At 31.1% G+C, this 6,417-nt stretch overlaps 1 protein-coding gene across 1 annotated transcript in view; it reads right to left on the reverse strand.

Annotated features, from left to right (window-relative positions):
* Positions 1 to 5,669, reverse strand: part of LOC108573069 (MICAL-like protein 1) — a 53,502-nt gene extending 47,833 nt beyond the window's left edge. Inside the window, exon 1 of the mRNA XM_017935433.1 lies at positions 5,428 to 5,669. The gene's annotated coding sequence lies outside the window, so the exon portion shown is untranslated. The remainder of the gene's footprint in view (positions 1 to 5,427) is intronic.
* Between the last annotated feature and the right edge of the window lie 748 nt (positions 5,670 to 6,417).

The raw sequence follows: 6,417 nt of genomic DNA on the forward strand, positions 1-6,417 counted from the left end.
AGTTTTTTAAAATAAAAAAAAAAAAGTTATCACTATTCTCCACCGAGAAATGGCTCGAGGCAAAGGACTTAGTATTGCGACGAGACGGTGCAGTAGTCACTGTACGAAAAGAAGGGCATTCAATTGGTATGATTACAAAAAATTTTTAATTATCCCATCAAGTAGTACAAAGTACGTTGGGTCCGTATGAAAAATCGAAAGTGACCACTGCGGTCGAGTATGTATTTGAGAATTTGGATTGTAGCGAAAGGAAACAGGAGAACCAGGACCTTACAGCACCAGAAATCCGTTCTGAATTAAACGGGACCAGACAGAATGCGGTATCGTTGACCACAGTGAAACGGAGACTATCCGAGTTCGGATTGAAAGGTGGAATAGCTGTGCGAAAACCACTGCAAATAAGGCTAAACGGTTGCAATGGGCTAAGGAACACGAAATTTGGGCAACTGATTCGAAAAATGTACTTTGGACCGATGAATAAAAATTTCACGTGCTCGGTACCAATCAACGAATTTTCACTCGCGGAATACCTTATGAAAAGCTGGTACCACAATTATCTGCAGAAGAAGGAAGAAGAAGGACTTTTGAAAAAGACGATTTGGCCACTTCAGAAACCCGATTTGAATCCAATTGAACTGTTATGGAATAAACTAGACATACATATCAGAGAAGTATGCCCATCTTCAAAAAAACAGTTGTGGCAATTGCTACAAGAAGGCTGGCAAAGTATCCCACCCGAAAAATTACAAAAACTTGCATAAAGAATGCCAAAAATATGCAAAATGGTAATCAGAAATAGGGGTGGATGCTTGGACAAAATGAGCACACATTGAAAAATTGCCAGTATTTTAAATAATTCGAACACTTTTATTCAAAGGTATGCTATGGTTTGAAAGTGCATGTATAAGCAAACTATACATAAAAAATAAAAAGACCGTTGATATTTAATAAGTGTGTTAATCAATAATGACCACTTTGCCAGCGAGTGTATCCAAACTTTTGGCCGGTAGTGTACAAGTTACAATGATACAAGTGATCAGTTACGATGAAATATAAATAATTGAAATGATCCATTCTCGACGTTGCGAGGATATTCCTTCTCGACTTTACACGGCGAGTCCGCGAGGGTGTCTTACAAGGGGAGCATCAGATATGGCAAATACAGAGTTCTATTTAAAAAAATTAACTTGACTTTCATATCTCCCCTACCATTACACCTGAAGAAAAATTATTTATATTACGCAATGTCCCCCTTGATACCAGTCAACTTTTGTAGGAACATTATTTTTGATAACTTCAACACCTCGTGAGATATTCCATCGTTTCCAGTTAAACGAAACACTCTGTATAAAAGAATTAGATTAGGTTAGAACATGGTTTAGGTTACACTCTGTCCAACGTAAGAGTAACCTCACGTTCGGACCAATTTTCGAACGATCTGCGCAGCTCCCACTACCGTAATGTCTCCCTCATTGTCCACCAGTTTCGATTCTCACATTGTCCACTGCGCCTGTTATCTAACTCGCAGTCAGTCGAGCGTATAACGCTAAGAGACCCGATTTTTCTTTTTTTAAGAGATTTCACGGCTCGACAGTTCATAATGGAATAATAACTTTTTTAATTTAACTCTTTTTTATCTGAAAATTTTTTTAACATATTAGTGAGATTTTTCTGATGAAAATGAGATCAAGCACGATATAATTTGAACAACATTTACTTATTGTTACTTATTGAGTGATTAATTTCATTTCATAATATATCGCTTTGGATGAATTGCAAAAACGAATTGCTAGAAAAATATAATAAATATCTGTACATATTGTCCGTCGAATGTGGAGGGAGAGACACCGTTTGGTTGCCAATTGTAGAATCGGCCTACCGTTTGGCTGCCAATTACAGAATCGGCCTACCGTTTGGTGGACTGTCTGGGGAAAAGGGTTACATTCGGGTAATTTATCAGAAACTTGTAGCCAAGATATATTTTGATCAAAATTACACTGTGTCAGATTTAGAAAATACATTTCAGTGTATTTATTGTGTCAGAAATATTCGGAGCGCAAAATTATTCAATCGTTTTCCATTTATTGCAAATATATATATTAATTTTTATAGGACTGTGACTGCGCGGTGTAAACGTCGTTTGCCAAAGTACGCGTCCATGGTTTTACAAAGAGTGAGGGCGGGTCGTTTTGGAAGATTTCCTCCACGTGAAAAAAAAAAAGGATTCACTCACAATTCTCCAGGAATAGCAAATTAAAAGTAAGTTATGAAACATACGGAGAATATATTGAAATTGCACGCTAAACTTCAAACGCGTTTTTCTCGAAACAGTGTTTTACGAATTGGCTTATATGATTTCTCAAAACTGGATTATCCGATCTCTTTCAAATTTGGCGCGCATATAAAGTAGGAGTACCTTTATCGTCCGTACCAAAATAATGTCAATATTTACAATAGTTTTTATTTTCTGGCTTGAAGAAGTAAAAATTTTTATTGAATAAATAGTTTTTTGACTTCAAATAGCTGCCATTTTAACAGGACACATTTTATATGTTTCATTTTGGTACGGGCTATAGCCACACTCATACAGATTAAGATTATCTTTGATTTTTTCGTTTCAGATGAATACAATCGCTTGAATGATGTAAGCCATCCAAAATGACACATTACGGGAAACATGTAATAACATGAATAAAAGTAAAGATAAATGCATAAAAATTACACAGTATATTTTTGAAATAATACCTAAACTGTATACAAAACAATAAGTTTCTTGGACGATAACAATTCGATAAATTTCTCTCCTAAAAATCACCAAACAACGACGATTCTAATGAAGAGTACCCCACATAAAAAGACAAAGTTATACTGGTGTCCCAATATTTTTGTGACCGACTGTATGTCCAAAATGAGTGATTTGCCTTATTAGGAACAACGACAATAAAGCACCCAAAACCAGCATGCTCGTTGTTATTGACTCTTCGAAAATCGAAAAAATAAATCCCCCTCCAACAATACTTATAGCAAACAGTCTAATCTAGTTTGTACCAAATCCGATTTGTTGTTATGTTTATCAAATGTTTATAAAAAACAAAATTAGTTTAGTCTTTCCAACTAGTTTCTACTATATTTCCAAATAACTATTGGGGATTCATTAGACCTCACGCGGCCGTGAAGATTTCTAAATGTAATAAGAGATTAAAAAATAAAATGTTCTTATACTGTTGCAAACTATATTCACAAAATACAAATATGCAGACTATAGCAAAAATGAATATGCCTTACAATTAGTGCAATTCAATCTAATCGATGCTCGGTTTTACCGACTTTGTATCGAAGTATACATAGAAACGTAAGATACCCGATCGTTATGCCTCATATTCGTTCTTATGTACAAATTATGGGCATTATTTTGAATGTACATATAACTTAACAATTCTTCCATAGCCCAATATGATGAAAGTCATTTAAACGGATATACGCCCCCCTCCCACATTTAGGTCAACTCTCTGAGTTTCCCTTATACTCCCTTTCACTATTGCGCTGTGAAATTTATACGCATGCTTCTTGACACACTTACTAAAGCCACAGCAGCCAACATTATTGAACTATAACAAAAATTAATCGTCACTGCTTTAATAACCTTTGCCAGAAGAAAATTACTAAAGTACAAAGAAAAGGGAACAGTTTAAATCAAATCAAATTCAATTACCTATGAAAATAGTAATTTACATTTCTAATTATTATCTAATATCTTAAAGTATTTTAATTTTAAACAGTAAGAAAATCTTAATTAATTACATTCACAGTATGAATCATTTGTAAAAAAAACAAAAGCATAACATAATTTGCATATAATTTATACAATGACTATTATGTAAATGTAAAAATCAAATGAAGCATAAATATGACATATTTTTATTTTATTTTGAAATCAGAAACTATAAGACGCATATTCATTGGAATAGAATTAATCATGATAATTCACTCATATACAAAAATCAAATTTATCACAAAAAATATGGAATATACGCTAAAAAGATTTGTATAAAAAGGGTCACAAATTAAATGAGTAAATCAACGAATGCACTGTTATAATTTATTACTTAAAATTACATAAGAATTATAGTTTTCTTTAGTAATTATAAAGAATGTGGTTTAAAACAAAATATTCAAATAAAAAGTAACATTACTCAAAAAATACTCATTATATTTAACTTAGTGGTTCTATACACCTTTCAATTTCTTCTTAAATATACATATTGGTGAAGAACAAAAATTTCTTGCGCTTTATAAAATATGTTATTTCTATTACATTTTATTTCAATACTTTGCAAAGTGTCCTAATATATTTCTAGCTCTACATAGATGAAAAAAAATTTAACTTATTAATAAAAGAAATGTATTCAATATTGTTTCTGTTTCCATAATTCACAAATAAAGAAATTTGTAAATTTATGTCTGGAGAACATTAGTTTCTTAAAATATCCACATATAAATTTTTGTAAACATTATTAGAATATCTTATAGCCAAAAAGGATGCAAATGTACCAGCACAAAATTTTGCATCTACCTAGAATTACGTATGGCAATAACCTTATGTAACTTACAATAAAATATATACAGAATGTGTTCCTCTTTCTAGATCCATACAGAGGAATATATGTCATAAATAATAAAAATTTGGAATATTTAACTATAACTACAATTGCATACACATACTATATACATGTTTGCTTGTTAATAAATAAAGAATATAAATAGTTAAAAAGGAGCATTGAATTTTAATTCAAGAAGAAAAGTATCTAATAATTCATGAAAAATATTTGTGTGAAGAGGACATGCAACTAAGAAGTAAATACAAGTAACAAGTATGTTTTTCATTTAGAATAATAATGGACAAGTTATTAATACAATGTATATCATACATACATATACAGTATACATATCAAATTTTTACCATATGTACATAACATATGTATATATATATATACATATGTATATATACACACACACAAAATATATACAATAGAGTTCCCTATTATGTGTACACAGTACAGCAAACTTAAAAATGTTTAATTGTGTATTTCTTTGAAGTAAGTAGATTTGACTTCCTCTTTATTCATTAGATACATTCGGTGCTTTTGTTATTATATATCTTTTTAAATTACAAAATGTTTAATGCTACTGAAAATTTACACAATTCAAACTATTTAAATCATTTTCAATAGCATACCACGTAGATGCGATAACAGAAAAGAATTATAGAGACGTATAAATATCAAATAATTTCTATTGTTAAACAAAACAAATTGTAACACGACTATTTCGTTTTAAAAACGTGACAAAAAATTCCTTCTTTTCATTTTTGTTTACACCTAATTTGATAATTCTTATAAATTATTTATCCATACGGAGATCCGTTACCTTACGTCATTCCCATGACCCGTTTCTGCTTCCACCAGTAGTTTCAATTCTTACGTCTGCCTCTAAAGCTGTAGTCTACATTCTTCAACCAAATATGAATGACATCTTCCACTTCATTTCATGTGATCACACTACAAACACGTTTTATTGCTATCTATCCTTTAAGCAACTCGTGCACACTGTGATACACTAAATAATTAACCAATTTTCATAACCTTAATCTTATAGATAACTACTGCCAATACACATATCAATCAACAATAAATGAAATAAGAAAATTTTTCGCACATCAGATTTATGTTAACGAAAGCAAACCAACAATATTTATATATTTTCACTTTCAAACAAAGAAAGTATTGGCTAGCACCGAGGACCGAACAACATAACATTTACACTACGCGTGCAACCTAGCGACTGAAACGCCACAAATAGCATATACTTAATTTGACGTCACCATGCCCCGCTCTCTCTTTCTCATTCTTCTGTTGGGTTTCTCTCTCTAACATTAAAAGCTCCACCTGTTAAACGCTCCCTTCTTTTTTACATTTTTAACAATCCTTTGTGTACTACCTCTTTTCTGTTGGCTGATCAGTGAGTTCATTTATTTCGTTTTACGCGTAATCTACGCACAGTATTGTGGATAACCTCGTATCTTCTATTAACTTAGGTTATGTATGTAGGTTTACTTTTATTTTAATTCATTAATGGATTTAATTTATTAATACAGCCTATTGAATATAATATTGGAATTATGGCATGTAATTTTCTTTTAATATTTTTCAGTATAGTATGAAATGTAACAAATGTAAAAAATATAATTTGATGAGGTTACGAATTATTTTTAAATAGTATAGATAAAAGTTGTTTATTCTTTAATTCATGAATATAGGTAAAACAATATGTTTTATATTATTATTATTTGTACTCTAATACGTGAAAGTATATACATATACTATACTGTAATAGAGTTTTATTTTAAGAAAGTATAAA

Source organism: Habropoda laboriosa, unplaced genomic scaffold, assembly GCF_001263275.1.
Source record: "Habropoda laboriosa isolate 0110345459 unplaced genomic scaffold, ASM126327v1 scaffold89, whole genome shotgun sequence".
In the NCBI taxonomy this organism is placed as follows: Eukaryota; Metazoa; Arthropoda; class Insecta; order Hymenoptera; family Apidae; genus Habropoda; species Habropoda laboriosa.